Here is an 18331-nt window from a genome sequence, read left to right on the forward strand (position 1 = left end):
CAAGACGAAGGGCGTGATTAATTTGCTACTGTGCCTTTGAACTACAATTTCAAGCAAAGCAGGTCGTTATTCAGCTGGAGCATAATTGCATTTGTAGATGTTTATAAAACACTAGTGCTTAACACAGTCAGAATGCATGAGATAACAGCAGGCCATTGGTTATCCTGCAGTTATTTTCGGGAAGTGTGATAAACAGTTCATCTTGCACAAACAAAACCGCATGTCATATGTAAGAAACCAGCAGTTTTGTAACACAGCACTAACATTCACAAGCTCAAAATCAGTATTGCCAGCTCTAAAGCAACCAGTTCTGATAAAAATACAAAAAAAAGTGACTCACTAAATTTCGCAGATTTGTCAGATTATCCATTTATTAAGAGCATTTTCCCATGATTGTGCAGAAGCTAATGCCAGTATTTGCACAGCTGTAATATTTTTTACATTTATGCTGCTGTTCAATATTTCAACAAATATATTTCACAGTTGATGGAGCCTAAACAATATTATAGAAAGCATATAACGTGTATATACATTCTTGATTTTCAGATAATCTATCTAGCGTTTTTTTAGCTGAATTTAAAAGCAACTATATATTTTCAAGTATAAATACCCATTTATACTCTATGAAAAATATGGTATGGAATTTAATAATGGGCTTATCTGTCATTGTGCTAAAACCAGAACAAATAAAATACATGGTTACCTGTAAAATAGTTTGTACTACTTTAAGTGTTTTTTTTTTTGTTTTTTTTTCTACTCAACATTTTAAAGGAACACTTTTTGGGCCAGATTTACTAACAGTTCGCACCAGCGCACACCTTCTTTTGGCATTAAAAAAAAAACTACTGTCAGGATTTACTAAAGACACACAGTGCAAAATTAGTGCTGAAAAAGCGTGGACTGAGTTATTTTTGCAGCTGACCTTATTGCATATGCATTTAAAGGAGTTTCCCTTTCAGATGCAAAAAAAAAAATAAAAATGTCATGTCAAACCCATTTTGTGACATAACTGCAATTGTTGCTGCTAGGAGGAGACACCGCAGAGAACAGAGAGTGCGTGGTAGAAGGGAGAAAATATTTTCCACTCGTATTAATTTCTTTGGAATGCCAGAGGAAGACATTTTATATATATATATATATATATATATATATATATGTTTGTCAGATTACATGTTAGATTGTGCCTGTGTCGACCCGAACCTGATGAGAGCATCAGCTCTGCTTATTTGTGACCCAATGCTAATTTGCGCTGCGCATTTGTGGAATTGAGCTCTCACGCTAATTTGCCCCGTTTAGTAAATCTGGCCCTTTGTGTATTATCCAAGGACACAAACACAAACTATTCTTGAACATATGCACACTGCAAGGAAGGAGAGATTTAGAAATAGACATTTCATTTAGAAAACTACTGTATATGGATATTTGCTTGCAGCTCCCAGTTTTAAGATCTCGGATATAAAGTGCAGTATTTTGAACAGAAGTTGGGGAGATTTGACCGCTGTGAATAGTGGTCACATTTTATTGTGATATGGCAGCTAATCACTAGCTAGTTCAAATACATGACTGTAAATAAGCCCCAAAACAATAAAACACAGCCACCTGCCCATATTTGTAAAGGACAAAGAAAAAAAGAAGAAAAAGAGAGAGAGAGAGAGAGAAAGGGCCCGAAGTAGCTTATAATAAGTGTTCATAGCAACACTTCTGAAAATAGATCGATTCAGTCTCTAAAGGAGTGTGGGTTTACTGCAGGCAAAACACATGGCTAATAAACGTCATGCGAACTACAGGAACTATTTCAACATTTCAGTTTATTAGTGGCAAATTAAGAACAACATTAATTCATTCTAAACCAATATGCTCTTTTCATCTTTGATTTCAAGGGTTTTAACAACATCTCCCTGTCTCACTTTTTCACACTTCTCTCGAAGGTGTGACTCATTTTTTCCAACTGTAGAGTCCTTCACTCTCTATTAGAACTGTGTGGGTGTGCAGAAGAGCTGTTTCATAATGACCGTGTGTGTGTGAACAGGGAACGCTTTTGCAAGACCCTGACCCAGTGGGGGCAACTGTATTATATTTAATTATATAATTACACTAAGTTGAGTATGTAATGACACAATACGGGGTCTAACAACTATGCACTCATAGAGAGTACTGCATTAAAAACAGCCATCATTAAATGGTAACAGAGGCTGACATCAGACTATGAAATCATGAGGACCCTGTCTGAGCATTAGACCTGAAATTACCCTGAGAAGTATGATTACTGACTGATTATGTCATCTTGTTGATGATAATGGTCTAAAAAGGATAGCTCTCTCAAATATGATAAGCATTTTATGTCATTTCAAACCTGATATTGTCCTCTGCGGAATTCGACTGAATATGTATACTAGTAACAAGGGGCTGTTAAAATCCAAAACTGACAAAACATAAAAAGTCCATATGACTTAAGTGCTGTATTCAAAGCCTAATGTAAAATCTAATGATAGTTTGAAAGGCTTCATCTTCAATCAAAATCAAGAAATGTCACACCAGGTTTGATATCAAAAAAAGTTGTCTAATAGCCATACTAAATTAGAATATGCATATTAACATTAACAAACAAGATTTGAAAGCTCTGAGGGAGGGGAAAATTTAACATAAACATGCCTGTTTCACACATACATTTAAGCTTATTTCATTTTTTTTTTATTTTTTTTTATGTACTATTATAGTATTTATTTTAAATTAGCTTTAATTTTTATATATTCAGTTTTCATTTAGTTTTAATAATTTTGTTGGGCCTTTGTCAGTTTTATTATATATAAAATGTGTTATTTTTTTCTATGTATGTATTTTAAATTGTTTTTATTTGAGTTTATTTTTTATTACTACTTTAAACTTATTTAAATTCAAGTATAGTATAGTATTATGTAATTAGTTACCAAGGACACATTTCTCATTTTTAAGTTAAAAATGTTTTTTCATTTTTCATTTTATAGTATTTCTGTCAATGTCGAGATCTAATTGCAGCAGCTGTGACTTTTATTAAACGCAAACTCAAAACAAAATATTAGAAAACAAAAAACTAGAAAAACAAAACAACTGAACAAAAGTGTCGAGAATAGACAAATGAACTGAACAAAACACAGGACTTAAATACCAAATGTAAAAAACAACATGAGGGTGAGTAAATTTGATTTATGGGTATTCCTTTGAGTGAAAAGGATGACGGAAAGATGACTTTTGGACATGTCTGAACAAGATAAAATACTCCCTACACGTGAATGACTCATCTGGTGAAACTGGTATCTTCAGCACACAAAAAACTCATAGGAGACTCAATGCTGCCGCCCAGTTACACAGCAAATGCAAATATCATGTTCTTTCCAACACTGCATGTCTTCATTATTGATTTTCATTCCACCCTGTGGACGGGACGGAGCAGTGAGATTTGAGTGAGCGAGAAATAAAGGAAATAGGAAAGAGAGTGAGAGGTACAGAGAAATGTGATGCTGTAATGGAGACTGATGTGCTGTGCATATGAACAATAGGGAATAGTATTTAGAGTGTATGATTCATGCCAGTGGATCTAATTCACGGGCACTTGCTCTTCACCGGTGCAGTAAAGCATAAGAGGCAGATGTGCATTTTGTCTTGCCTCGAGATGAACTGAATAATGTGCCCAAGCCACATGGTTAGACAAAGACCTATTGGCAGGGTGGTTCTTTGTGGGATTCAACTGACCGAGAGGGTCCTGCTTTCTCTAACTCGCACTGGGCCCCACCCCATGATTGGAACGGCCCTGCCTATTGGTGTACAAAATTTATTTGGTAACACTTAGGGGTGTCAATATATCAGTATTATATTGGCAATATATCTGTATTGACGATATCCGTGATATTCAAAGCATGAAATATCAATATCGTGTTAATTTAGGGTGTGACAATATACCGTATATATATTATTTTACTAGTCATGGAATGGGAAATGTTTTATTAACCTGTTAACAGTGATTTTCTGTTCATATATTTAAATAAAGGGTGATTATTTTAATAAGTAGCCTACCGCGTTTTCTTTACTCGTCTTATTCAGTGTGATGTAGCTATGCATGCAGTTATTTGCCCTCAAAATTCAAGATACACGGCCATTTTTTACCCTGACGAGATTTTGTCATTATATCACATAAGTTACAAGAGTGCCATTTCCCCTAAATCCGCACAAATGCAATGTTCCTTCAACTTATCGTTAAATGAACAATGTGAGTTACATTTTAGACTCAGTATTGTTAATGTAGTTTTTTTCCCTTTATTTCGCCAATGAAAATTTCTAAATTATGAACAGCTGAACAGCCCCCGTGCAACAGAAATGTTTTTGTTATACTGACTGAATCCGCGTTTAGAACGAATGAATCCGAGCTTTGTTTCTGAATGAATCAGTCATTTAAACAAATCGGTTGACTCACTCACTCACTCACTCACTCACTCACTCACTCACTCACTCACTCATTACGACAGTGACTTGCTGCCACCTACTAGCAGTTCAGTTTAGTTTCATATTTAAGGGACATTTTAATTAAAAAGTTAAAATTAGAAAAAAAATAAAATAAATATTGAATTAAATTTATGTAGACAAACTGTAAATGCTGTGTAAATATATTAATGCCACTTCTCATTCTTTGTCACCTCTGTATTGCAAAGATAGATTTTTTTTTTTCTAATTGAAAATGGATTCCCCAAAGGATTCTATAAATATCGCAATATATCAATATCGTGAATTCTTTTGGCCACAATAACCGTGGTGTGAAAAATCTAATATCGTGACAGCCCTAGTAACACTTTATTTTAAGGTGTTCACTACATGAACTTACTGCAGTAATAACAGTAAATTATGCATGATTACAAATAACTAACCATAAACCATACCTTAACTGTAACTCTATAGTAAGTACATGTGGTTAATTAATATTACTCCGTACTTATTTGAGTAAGTACAACGTAACTGTCACCTTAAAATAAAGTGTAACCATTTATTTTTAAATTTTCACTACAGTATAATCCCATTCTTGTCAGCTATACCTCTAAAAACTTGAAATAGGGTACAGGAATATAAGTTTGGGAGGGGCTTGCACAGACAATTCCCAGTAATTGTAACAGCAATTATCAAAGCAGCTGTTTACTTCACTAAAGGTGACAAGTCTGACAGCTTTTCCGGCATTACTTGTAAAAGTGACAATCTTACCACGGATGTTGCTTAAACCTGTTAAGTTGTGACAAATAGCTGTGCTTTATCCCCAAATACACCTCAGACCAGCTAAAATGTGTTAATTCCAGTTTCTAAGGTTTCAAGCTTCCAACATCCTTTCATCGCCCTTCTTTATCATTTACGCATGCAGATCCTAGAATTAGCATATTAGCATTTCCCTATTATTTTACAAACTAAGATAGGACCGCACTACCAAACAATAGGCTTAATTAATCTGCATTCCATGCGTAGTTAAGAGCATCTACTGATACAAATAAATCAGTCCTATAAAAAAAAAGAAGAAAAAAAAAGAAAATCACAATGAAAATCACAAAACAATACCTAGATTTTTCTTCCCATCCAGTTTGAATACATGACGTTCTACACGGAGCTGTTCATGTGGTCGGAATGGGAATTATGGGCTTCTTGGCAAGACTGTCAATGTCTAAATGAACTAGTAGGGTAATTCCAGCAATATCGGAGGGTGCAGTTTTAGGACCATACTTAAAGTGCGGTAAACCAAAAAACATAGAACATACTTCTAAATGGTCGGGTTGTAATTATTTATAAGGGGTGTAATGGTACACGTATTCCTACCGAACGAATCACGAGGAAAGTTCCAAATGGAAGTGATCATCCCTATGCCCTATGTGATCATCCCTATGTGAGCAGGGCACACGCATACTGTATGTAGCCATTTGGAATGCACTTGGCAAAGGTAGCGGTGCAATTTCCTCATTATCTTCAGCTGGGATGTTCCCGTGACAACACAGCGCCGGCATAAATAAATAAACAATTTATATTTTTAAAAGCTTTATATATATATATATATATATATATATATATATATATATATATATATATATATATATATATATATATATATATATATATATATAGAATATTTTAAAAACTTTTTAAAATATAAAATGTATGTTTTTGTTTTGTGTTTTTTTTTTTTTTTTTGCAACAGTTTATTTGCAAAAAGAATTATGCCGCTAAAACAGCGACAGCTGATGATAATGAGGAAATTAAGCCGCTCCCTTAGCCAAGTGCATTCCAAACGACTATATACGGCACGCGCGTGCCCTGCTCACATAGGGCATAGGGATGATCACTTCCATTTGGAATTTGCCCCGGGAACCGTTCGATACGAATACGTGTACAGTTACACCCCTATTATTTATTCATAGAAAGACCTACTCAGAGAATATGGCTGACTTTTTTTTTTTTTTTTGAAATTATCAGGCTTAGCATCTGGCTATAATAGGATTAGTACCATACCACTGCTGCAGTACACATTATAGTATGCATACTGCACTCAGTGTGCAAATTTTCTGCATGCAGAATACCCAGATGACCCATAACATTTGCAACTTGCTGTGTGGCATACAGTGTATCCCACAATGCACCAGTGTAATGGATGAATCAGTGGCAATATCAGATGTGATGCATCTCTTTCTTGACTCATTATGTGTGACTGCCAAAGACTTGTTTACACCTAAATCATTATACATTTTATTATTTATAAGATGAATGTAACATTAAAAATGTAGATTTCTACTGTTTGAAATTTTTCATGGAATAACATTATTTCACTTACTATTTAAAAAACAAAAACAAATAGTAGTGTACACTAAGCAGTATTTAAGTAATATGGTAATATTCCAATATGAACATGTGCCGGATGTATCGTGATTATTTGAATACTTGTTTGGCTAAATAAAGCATGCAAAGGGAATTGCTACACATACAATTATATATGTGTGTGTATATATATATATATAATGTATTCGCCCCGAACCATCAAGGTACGGATGTCAGGGTTCGGTTCATGCAGTTAGACGACGAATACAGTCAGTCACAGACAATCCACATTCCAATCCAGAAGGGGGCACACACAGTATGGCTTTTTTATTTTAAAACTTATTTTAAACAGCATTAACCACCAATAATCACAATAAGCTCTGTGTTTTGTTACTTTCGATAAGAAACTAACTGAATCTTTCAAATTCTGTCGATTTTATCAGGTAATTCAAACAATAAATGCTGTTTTGACGCTTTTTGGTGTGGCGTGGCAGATCACTGTATAGACACCTCAGTTCAACCGGCAGCGCGAGCGCAGAACGCGAGTGAACGCGATCATCTCTTCCACTTCACTACTACAGAATGAACATAAAGGGATGTTGAAAGATACAATACAACTTACTGAAACATATATTTTGTGTAATTGCTCAATCAGTGTTTCAACTGCGGAAAGATGTCAGTAAAACAGTTTATAAACAATGTCACGTAGTGTGACATTTATCTCAGAAAGCCATTCAGTGTCAACAGCTTATTAGTTCGCTAGAGAAATGAACTGTTTCACTAAAAAAATGCACTATATTAGCCTATATATTAATTATATTTTACTTAACCTGTTAGTTAATGTAAGTCCAACGATTTGGAGAAACAGAAGTTAATGCAAAAAATGCCTTATGTGTAATTTATATGCTTACAATACATACATGTTTTATTATTATTTGAGTGTTGATGATTATATCTAAAAATAAATAGCAACTGAATTTAATAATTTGGGCTCTGTTGTTAATTGTAACCTTTTATTACAGTAATGTGCAAGTACAGGCCCATAATAGTTTAATAGTTTACAGCATTAGCAGAGATAGATTTTTTATCCTTAAGAAAATTGTAATTATATTTGAATAAATTTAAAGACAGAGACACATTGGTTCAGTAAAAGATTGTTTAATAAAAAAAAAAGAGACCCTGCTGTACCAAACCCATACCGAACAGTGACGTACCGAATCGTCATTTTTGTGTACGTTACACCCCTAAAATATTTTATATATCATATTACTGATCCAGTAAAAGCCCCATCTAGTCAGTTTAAACATACCAAACAAAAGACCACTTTGTATTACAGTATTCTAAATGACAAGTGACCCTACTGAATATCAAGTAGATGATGTATTCACAACAGACACTCATGAAAAGCATAATGATAGCCACTGTAATGAGGAAGCTGTAGAGTGCTGTCAGTCACATTGACAGGAAGCAATTGCCGTGTTCTTCACTGTGAAGAGCAGCCACAAGACAAACACTCGCTAATCAAGCATGTCTCAGAGTATGGATGTTTCACCCACCACAGCCCTTAATGAAGTGAGGGGTTCGGTTAAACAATAGCTCAGTCCTGAGATGGGAAACTTTACAAACAACGCTTCAACAAAAAAATATAATTGCTGCATACTAAATGGCTTTTTTTTTTTCTGGGGGATGAGATAACTGTATAATATTACAGCATAGTACTGTATATTGCACATTAAGCACATGACATCTGATATTATTCTGATATAAGATATATGTTTATCTTCACCAGTGTTGCTAAATTAAGCAAGAACAGCATATTTTCACTCAATGACAGAGATGTGGATTGTTATTCTTGTATGCGGCCATTTCTGAAGAATTAGCTGACCGAAAAAAGAAAAGAAAAAAAAAGAAAAAAATTTTGGGGTCCTTTTTTGCTTATGTATTCATATTTATGTGTGTAGCAATTGTGTGTTGACCTGAGAGTGACAGAGAGAATGATAAAGACATGATGTACAGAATTCCATGATTATCCATCATTCATATGGTAAAAAGATAAAAACTTCTCTATAATTTACATTGGCCATATTTTACACACAATGCACATATGAATTTTTAAGCACCCTTAAAGGAGATGTTTTCCTCACTGAAAATATTATCATAAATATTTAAGATGTGTCAGCACAGCAAATATGTGAAGCAGGATAAGGAAATAAAAAGAGAAAAAGAGAAAGAGCTATAACTCATTCTGTGACACTCTAACAAGATTTAGATTTGGTGCTATGAGGGAGTCAGGTTTTGCCTAGTTATTTTTTGACATTTGAAGGGTTAGTTCATTCAGAATTAAAATTCTGTCATTAATTACTCAATCTGTGTTCCGAATATGAACAAAGGTCTTACAGGTTTGGAGCAACATAAGGTTAATATATTTTTGATGAAATTTTTTAAGATTTTTTGATGGCGTTCTGACGTAGAACACGGAAGCGCTGCACTGTGTTTCCTACGTCAGCTGTGTAGGAGACTGACATGGAAGAGAAGAAATTGTTGAATAATGTCGTTATTTTTGTTTATCTTTTTGCCTACAAAAAGTATTCTTGTCGCTTCATAACATTAAGGTTGAACCACTGTAGCCACATGGACTATTTTAACCATGTCTTTACTACCTTTCAGGGCCTTGAAAGTGGTCATTGTGTTGCTGTCTATCGGAGGCCAGAGAGCTCATGGATTTCATCAAAAAATATCTTACTTGGTGTTCCGAAGATGAACGAAGGTCAACATGAGGGTGAGTAATTAATGACAGAATTTTTATTTTTGAGTGATCTAACCCTTTAAAGGTAGGGCACGTCATTTTCGAAGAGGCTAGCTATAGCGTGCTAGCTTTGAAAGCATAAGATCCCACCCTCCCTTTAGAGTATCTCCAAAGCCACGCCTCCTCCAAAACAAATGAACAAGTACAGCAGGGAGCAAACAAAAGCATCACGAGAATGCGTTAAACTACCTCATATCTCAAAGCACATAACATTACAATACTAATGATCATAAACAACTTAAACATTACTGACCTATACCACCTGACTGCTGCAGATTCATTTCACCGTTGATAGTGTTGCCATTGAAATGTATAAATTCGAGGCATGAACCGCTCAGAGTATAACATCACAGGTTTCCATCTCTTCCAAATTACAGTAGTTATGGCGTGAATGAAGAGACATTTTAAACCAGCATAACAAAAATAGTTTTTGAAGCAATTCATACCCTATCTTTAACCCTGCTGGTAGATGACATAACTGCAGACAAGAAGCATGTTTCTCTAATGACAGCCAAAGATTTTGTTATAATATAGTACATTTCATCAGTGTCCAACTTTATTTCTCTAATTAAGGATATCTATAATACTTGCTGAAAGGTATTTTAGACCTCCTTGTTCGAAAAGATGATTATGCAGATGCTTTTTCAAAACACTGTCATGATCCCAGCCTGTGTTCCCCTGTCTTGTGTGAGGACTTTTGTGTTATTTCCTGTCTTGTCATGTTTTGTAGTCTGTTGTAGTATTTTTATCTGTTTGATTTTGAGCAAAAAGTGTAATTTGTGGCGCACAGATCTTTTTTATTGGTCAGACATCTGTGCACTCTCCCATTTCGCTTATGTATGAATGAAAAGATATAACCGCTCATCTCTGATCTCTTTAGGATGAATTCAACAGTCTTTGAGTTTGCACTGAAAGCTAAACTTAAAAAGATCAAAGCTAAACAAATTCATTTGGACAGTTTCCAATACCACTAAGCAAAATGTGGCACAATGTGAAATTCCATTTCTGGCCCATTTGCACTGCGAACAGTGATGCACTGCAGATGTCAGACTAAAGATGTTTTTGAAGAAAAATGTGGGTACTTTTGCTCCAACAGCTGGGAGGGAGGCTGACTAGTTCTGGAGGATGTAGATCCACACTTCAACAGGAAGAGAAATGGAGCTGCATTTTTTTCCTTGCGCTAAGTGATGGCAGCAGCATTTTTCAGGCTGCTTATTCAAGATTAATCAGCACCTAATGGCAAAACAGAGTGCTAAAATCTCCATAAAAGAGAGAGGGGTACAGAATGAGAGAGATGGATTGAAATACAGAAAGGGAAAAAAGAAACATCAACACATTCGCAGTAGTTGCCTGGAGCAATGACCAGCCTCAGCATCACTCCCACTGACACACACGCACAGGAACACAATAAGACAGAATCCATACTAAACATCTCTCCTTACTGCATCCTCTCCATCCTTTTCTGTAATTTCCTTCTGTCTAGCCTTTTCCCCCTCAGCTCATCTATCGCCTGACCCAACTTTCTGCTTCCTCCCCACAGGAAAACAACAACCACAAATGAGATCTTTTGAATATCTCCGGTATTTCTTCTAAACATCAAATAAAGGCTTTTGCTGACAGAACTTTTATTTTACATAAAGACCCTAGTTTGGGCTTCGAAACTTCGGTAATCAACACACGGATATTCAAAGCTTCGGAGAGAGGGGGGTGAACATATTCTTCTCTCTAATAAAGGCAAAGTAACAAGTAGAAATATGGTGTGGCCCCTTTAAAGGTGCTAAAGAGGATGTTTTGTTTAATACATTTTTGCAATATTACTTGAAACTGTCTTTACTGATAAAAGTGATAAAAGACTATTTATTAGGTGCACTGAAAGGAATAATATTAATATACATCATCTGTGCACGAGGTAGGGCCTTAAAAACATCAGCCAATCGTTTACGCGATCATCGCGTAAATTATGTCAATCACTGCCGTGACGTTCCTTGTGAACGGCTGCGCGTTCCAGTAACTTTCCACACTCTACAGGCGCCGCATGCAATGTTTTTGTCCGGAGACAAGAGTAACAACTGCAGATTATGAGTTACCTGCGGTGAGTCCGACATAATGAATCCACTAACACGACACAGCGAATGCCGGTGGTAAACACTCGTGTTCCAATACTCGTGCACGAAATGATCTGTGAAGGAGGGGGGGTTGTTCTTACGCATGCGCTCATTTAAAAAACTCAGTAACAGTCTTTGGATTCTCAGTCGACGAAAAAATCCTCTCTATCACCTTTAAGAGCTGTGCGTTCCCTGTTGAACTGTCCCAATATTGAAAACCGAATACCAACCCACTGAACGAATATTTGAATAATCGAATATGCAGGTCCAGCCCTAGAGCCTGGTAATCTCTCTAAACTATAGAGCCAGAATATATCTCAATAATAATAGAGAAATTATAAATGCGGTTTCTTTAAAGGGATAGTTTACCCAAAAATGAAAATTCTGTCGTCATTTACTCATCCTCAAGTTGTTCCAAACCCATATGAATTTCTTTCTTCTGCTGAACACAAACGGTAATACTTTTAAGAATACAGGTAACCAAATAGTTGTTGGGCCCCACTGACTTCCATAGCATTTTTTATTTTTTGGAAGTCTATGAAAGTCAATGGGTCCCATTAACTGTTTGGTTACCCATATTCTTTAAAATATCTTCTTTTGTATTCAGCAGATGAAAGAAATTCATATAACTTGAGGGTGAGTAAATGATCACAGAATTTTTAATTTTTGGGTGAACTATCCCTTTAATATCTCAATTGCATGACATTACATGAAATGCAGATGAATAACAATTAGATTACATGAAGAATTTGGAGTCAAGGGTTTTTGGAAAAGATCTCTACAATCCCACTTAAATCACAAATGATTTTAATATCTAAGCTTTTTTGATATCTAAATTGTTCATTCCATATTACAATGAAATTGGTCTATTTCATTTATTTGTCATCTGGAACGAACTATATGTAGCTTTTAAAGACCTTAATATTAAACAACAATTTAGTATTCTCCTTCTCATATATTTCTTGTAAGAAAAAGACCCCAGTAATCTAACATGAAAAAAACAAACAAACAAAAAAAATCATTCTAATTTCATAAATGGTGCTCGTGCTCATATTTACTCAAAAGTCAGGGATTTCAATATGACCTTAAACATTTTTGATTAAATTATCTGAGCTACAACATCCACATCCATTTTAGTAGATACTCATAAATGTAGATCCACATTTGTCTTGTAGCTTTTATTCCTTCTAAGAATTATATGAGAAAAATCTGAGAAAAAGTCAATACTTTATTGAACTCGATAACTAGGAACTTAATTATGTCTATGAGTTACAAAAGAGCATCCTCTAAGTAACAACATTTTCCTTTGATGTGCTCCACTTTTTTACTTCCTCCTTTGAGTCTCTTCTGTTCCCTGCCATTGTATGAAAAGATGTCAAAATAAAACAACATTTTACACCTCCTGCTCTGCCAACTTTCCCCAATTTTCTGGAGTTATGCTTTAGAGGACCAGAGTGCAGCAATCATGGGAAATCTGTGCTCTGGAAAGATAACCTATTGTTCAGCACTGATCAAATCTGAGTAGTGACTGTGTGTGCGTATCGGAGACAGGAACAGCAGCTCGACAGAAAGAGAGCTGGCACGCAGGTCACTTAATTGGATGAGAAAATGAATTTGGCGTTGCATACGATGGGATGAATTTTAATAAAGCACATGAAGCTTGTGACACAGGACAGATCCTATCAGGGAAATCTCATTTCTCTTTTGGTCTCTGTGCAATCCTCAGCATCTGAGCATGAGCAGATGCATCTATGCCCACTGACCCTTTTAATGCCACTAGCTGGTTATTATATGTAGGTGTCAATACCATCAGACAGTGTTATCAAGAATGGTTTAGTCTCTGAAGTCTCAAACAAATGTATTGGGTTTTTTTTTCTTTTCATTTTCTGATGTGTTACAATGGTTTTACTATATTTAAGGTGTAACTGCTATAAAAACACAACAGCAATATTATAACACTAATGTTCCATGATTTAAATGATATATTATAACAACAATTACAGTAAAATGCTTCAATAAGGAGAAAAAAACTACTCACCCATGACTCACAAATGAGAAATTCTGTTCCTATTGTTACATTACTGTGGAATAACAATCTAGTTCATTAACCAAACTTTATGGTTGCAACATACAGTAACCACTTGGCTTATTATTGAACTCAACTGATGCGCAGTCACAGGTGTACATACACATATCAGCTGATGAAAAAAAAAAAGCTTTAAACATGGCTGATCCAATCTATTTTTGAGCCAGAACTATGATACAGTGGCTTTCTATTACAGGGGAGGAACCCACAAATAAATAAAAAACACAAGTGACATTTATAATATATATTCTTCATACTGAGAAAAAGAGCCCAGTAAAATCCCACATGTCTTTTCTAGGTTTTCAAAAAAGATTTTAACAGTGTCTATTTCCTCAGATCTGCCAATATGCCAAAGTCTACAATCTAAAGTCAATAAGAATAAGAAATAAAAAGAAAGTCAGAAATAAGAAAGAAATGTCAATAACAACTCAGATATTTCTCATAAAATGTTCCTATTAGTTTTATAGTTCTATACTATTGCTGTTTATCAATAATTTTCTGTTTGTGTCTCCTAGGGAATTTTAGATATCTAAATTAAACATAACAGGGATCGTCAATCTCCAATGCTTTAACAGAGCGACCTCTGTGCAATTACATTTTATTCTCAGTTGATTTAAATCGGAACCTGCACCTAACCACTTAGCAGCAAACAAGAACTGAGCCAATGCTGTATGCCAACAAGCAACCTGAGACTCATCCTGACATGACGACAAGCGTGTGCATGTGATCACTAGCATATGTTAATAAGGTCTCTGTGCGGGATCATGTGTCTGATGACTGAAGCTCAGCAGGAGCTGCTCTGTTCTGTCTGGCTGTCAGTGTTTGACCCAGCACACACACAAACACACCCACAACCCGAGCCCTTTTCTGGTGACTCTCTGGCTTCCAGCGGCCCCCCGTAGCCTGCCTCTCACAGCTTGTTAGAAGATCCTTCACCCCCTGCTGAGCTTCCGCCCACCTTGGCCGCTGATCACAACCGTAGGAGAAAGCCATCGGCTCAAGCTGGTAGAGGGGAGAGAAGCCGGCGGGTGTGGACGGAGAGAAAGGCCTCCAGATACTTATGCTGGACTGCCATCACGACCCCGCCGCTTTTGAAGCAGACGACCCAGAACTCTTTGATCTGTAACAGAGCATCTGTAGCACCTCCGCTGGGAAATGAGTGTGAAAAATGGGTAACCAGAGGGTGATAGGTTGAAATCCCTCTTCACCTTATTATGGTGACACTGGTCTCAGCCTCACTGACCGCCCACAGTCTGTTCACTGACAGCCTGATGCATACTGCACAAATACATGGCAAAATCTCAAGCTCATTTCTGACTGGCTGGCTCGACTCAGGAGTACGAACTTCCAAGGACGGGGGGACGAAAGTCTGGCAATTCTGCAAACGGAACAGCAGTGTACTTGATAATGTCACTCACCACATTTTGGCTGCTCTGGTTATCCTCACTATTAAAAATAAAACCAAATATGATATAAAACACCACCCTTCCTCTTTTTGTTTTCATTTAAAAAACTTTTAATACCCACCAAAATGTGGTTCATGCAACACAACGAAATCTAAAACGCCACCCTGCCTCTTTTTGTTTTATGAAACATATTAATATGTGGTTCAGGCAATATGTGCATATATACTCTGATTATCTTCACTGTATGTATATTTATAATAAAATGAAATGAGAAATAAAACAAAACCCTGTATTTTTTTGTTAAATGTCATTTTTAATGAACAATAATATTCATTATAAAACTATAAATATAAAGCATAAGAAGCTTATGCAATAGGAACGACAAGCAAACATTTCCAATGTACAAAGTCAGTGCTCTAGTACAATGGTATATATAAATATATAAAATGATGAAACTGCACTTTTACCTTAGCCAAAACGATATGCCCAGAAACAATAGATTCATGAGACAAAGATTGCCCTTTAGATCTACACATGAAGAATTATATATAATATTTAACCATTTTAGAGACATCAAATATAATGGGAAATGACTAGCTGGGGTAAGGCTGTTCTCAGCGGGGTATATGATCGCCTTGATCTCACAACTCTGAAAATGTTGGAGCAAATTTTCAAACAGGCACTATCTTTATACAAAACTGCTGATTTTAAGCTTTAAACACTTACATTCTCACCTGAAAAACTCTACATTTAAACTACATTTCGTGACACAATAGCAGTAGTATTTTTAAAATATGGGGGTTTTCTTTTCCGCCGTTGATGCTTGATTGTTGGTGCGAGATGCATTCTTGGATACCTGGCTGTTTCAAGATTGCACAAGTCACCTCCTGATACATCCTCGATAATAGGGGTGGAGCAAGAACAAGTTTGTGGATTTGGTATTACACTGTAAAAAAATGCCAGGAATTTACAGTATTAAAGTGATTTGTATTTTACAATAAATTACTGTAATCAGTAATTTACATCGAAATTAATGCATGCTGGGTCATTTTCTTACAAATTACTGTTAATCAACAGCAAAATGATGCTGTTATGCAAAGTAGTTTACTGCTCTTGTTTAACTGTGAATGATAAAAGTTGTCTTTAACCATGCCACAGTAAGAAATTATATTTTTTTAGTACTGTAATTGTTTGGAAGTCACTGTAATGGTGATTAGTGTTCCATTTTCTTAGAATCTTGGACCTTGTATATTCATATTCAAATTTCTGATCTAGCCATGTCAGAAGTTTGACAAATGAAATGCACTGTAGAAATACAGTATATCATTGTTTGTTTACAGTAATTTTTTGGGAGTGCAGTTAGATACAAGAGAAGTCCTACTGTGAAAGTCAAGCAATTATTAATCTGGAATTTACTGTAATTTCCTTTTTTTCCTGTCATCCTTTGGCTTGCATTACAATATATGATTACGCTCTTATTCATGCAAATGTTTTTAAACCATTTAAGCACACCAAAGGAGAAAAAGAGAATGTGCTGTCTGTGAATGTTGTGTCACACACGACACACAGAAAGATGCGCACCAGTATCGTGTGCATGGGCGGCGCACCTGAATCGAGTTCTCTGTCACGTTTGAACAAACAATTACACACACAATAAAGCCAAAAATGTCCATTTTGTCGACTATCCTCATAAGAGCAGCCTTGAATGAGTTAAAATCTTAAATGAAAGTAAAGAGTTGTGAAAAAATGGGACGTGTGTGAGATCCGCGTTAAGTGCAGCAGCGGCAGCTCTTGAAAGTGAAAATGTATAAAAACTTACGTTTTTTTTATTGTGATGATTAATCACACATTTTTTTCTGTGATTAATCAAGTTATTTATTTAATCGATTGAAAGCACTAAATATTATAATATTATATATACTGTGTATATATATATATATATATATATATATATATATATATATATATATATATATATATATATATATATATATATATACACTTCACTACATACTAGAGATAAAATTTCATTATCTTCATTAATTTCATTTTATCTTCATTCATTTCAATTTCACATAAAATTATCACGATTATCAATATTATCAAAAAGAATTGATATGCACACTGAAAACATTTCAAAAAGTTTTATATTTGAAAATCAACAGGAAAAAAAAATTAGCTGCTCTATGCACTTTTTTTAAGCATATGACTGTCGTCAAAAGGCAACACATTATAACACAGCGAATTGTACAAAATGGATTTATAAACATCTCAGTTATGAAAGATTTTAAAACCTCTCAGGCCACTTTCTGAGGAAAAATTAAATGAAAAATTAAAACAACCAACCATCTCTGAGGTTAGCAGATAATTCAGAAGCAAAAGTTATTCGTATAGTTAATATTATAGTGAAAAAAAAAAAAAAAAAAACATTTAGTAGGGAACAAATAAATGTGCACTTATACACTATGTACTTGTGCACTATGCACTCATCCATGTAGTGCATGAATTGTATAAGGTTATTTTGTCATTTAACAATGGAGTCCGATCCTCCCTTCCCCTCCACTACGTAATTAAAGCTGCGACAGTTGAGTGCACAGAGTGTCCAACATTTCACACTTAATTTTTTCCGTTAATTTAGTGCATCATCCGGGTAATTAAAGCTGCTGTCCGCAGTTTTTCCTCTTTGTCGCCATCTCTGTTTGGAACATGCGATTGCAGTCATATGCGGAACAGTTATCTGTACGTGCGTTGTGCTTCGGCACAGCTCGTCAGCGCGGATGAATCTAATGCTTGCTGTCAGTCACCGCACCGGTGTGGATACTGTACTTCATAATCACAGATTCCACATCTTGAAAGTATGACCAATATGAGAATTTTCACTGGAAAATATCATCTGAACAAGTAAGTAACATGTCTGTCACTTTCGTTCTGTCCAACTGAGGAAAAAAGCATTTGGCTTACAATAAATCGCGCTGCCAATGATGATTAAATCTAACGATCGCTTAGCTCGGATCATGCCAAACCGTGCAAATTATTATTACTGTTATATTGTTCTCAAATTGTTATTGTTAACAACATCAGCATTGCGTGACTGTGTATTTAGTGTGTATTAGTG

General features: G+C 35.4%; 1 protein-coding gene across 2 annotated transcripts in view; it reads right to left on the reverse strand.

Annotated features, from left to right (window-relative positions):
- lrfn5a (leucine rich repeat and fibronectin type III domain containing 5a) overlaps positions 1 to 18331 on the reverse strand; it is a 66108-nt gene that overhangs the window by 12273 nt on the left and 35504 nt on the right. The window lies entirely within an intron of this gene.

The sequence above is a fragment of the Chanodichthys erythropterus genome, chromosome 18 (genome assembly GCF_024489055.1).
Source record: "Chanodichthys erythropterus isolate Z2021 chromosome 18, ASM2448905v1, whole genome shotgun sequence".
NCBI classification, from domain to species: Eukaryota; Metazoa; Chordata; class Actinopteri; order Cypriniformes; family Xenocyprididae; genus Chanodichthys; species Chanodichthys erythropterus.